Source organism: Propithecus coquereli, unplaced genomic scaffold (assembly GCF_000956105.1).
Source record: "Propithecus coquereli isolate 6110/MARCELLA unplaced genomic scaffold, Pcoq_1.0 Scaffold28, whole genome shotgun sequence".
Taxonomy (NCBI): Eukaryota; Metazoa; Chordata; class Mammalia; order Primates; family Indriidae; genus Propithecus; species Propithecus coquereli.
Window position 1 is genome coordinate 12,883,239 of NW_012148396.1, and position 1,080 is coordinate 12,884,318.

Genomic DNA, 1,080 nt, shown 5'->3' on the forward strand with positions numbered 1-1,080 from the left:
CCCACCGAAGTCCGTGTTTCAAATATGTCCATCCTTCGGGTAGTGCGCATTGCACTCCTTGTGTATACAAATACCCGTCCCCTCCTCCCTGCTCCCCCCTCCTCCCGCCGCCCTTCCCTTGGTACAGATGATTAGGTTAGGTGTGTTGCCCTTGGTTCCCCCCCCACCGAAGTCCGTGTTTCAAATATGTCCATCCTTCGGGTAGTGCGCATTGCCCTCCTTTGATAGCTGTTTTTTTCCCTAATTCAATGGCTAATCAAGGCCCCAAGTTGCATTTGGTTGTGCCCCTTTAGGCCCTTTTGATCTGGAATAGCCTCTCTGCTTTTTGATTCTCTTTATGACACCGACTTGTGGCCACATGTGGCCATCTGTCTGTGGTATGCCCCACTTGCAGATGTGATCTGGAGCCCTTCACGCCTGAGGGGTGCAGATGTGGTTTCTACTCTCCATGAGGCAGAGCTGGTTGAGGTGATGACCAGCCAACTGTGGCCATTGTAAAGGCATATTTTTTCTCCTTTGCAAATAGGAGGCATCACTTAAAGACCAGGGCGATCTTTGCAAAGCCGAAATGTAACTGTCACCTCCCATTGCTCTTAGAATGAAAAGCAAAATCCTTAGCACAGCCCAGGGCCTGCACAAGCTGGTGGCTGGCCTCCACACAGGGCTTTTCTCCTGCCCCCATAGCCTCTGGGCCACTGTAATGGCTTTTCTTCCTACAAGCTTTCCACTTAGTTATTTCTCACTCACACTCCAGGTATCAGCCTAACCTTCACCTCCTGACCTGATCACCTCACTCCCCATCCAGGTCCAGTCTCCTCTCATTCACCCTGCTACTCCATGTGTCTCTCACAGTTGAAATTTACATTTATTTGCGTGTTGATTTCATTGATGTCTTTCTCCCACACTGGACTGTGCCTTCCATCTATGGCGGAGGGTTTGGAGGGGCAGGTGGGGAGCAAGGATCCTATCCCCAAGTCAGTGGTGCTGCCATAAGATGCTGAGGAGGGGACCCTGGGCAGGCCTGGAGGCCACCTCCAGGTGTCCAAGGGGCAACGGGACACAATGTCTGGAGCTTGCCAG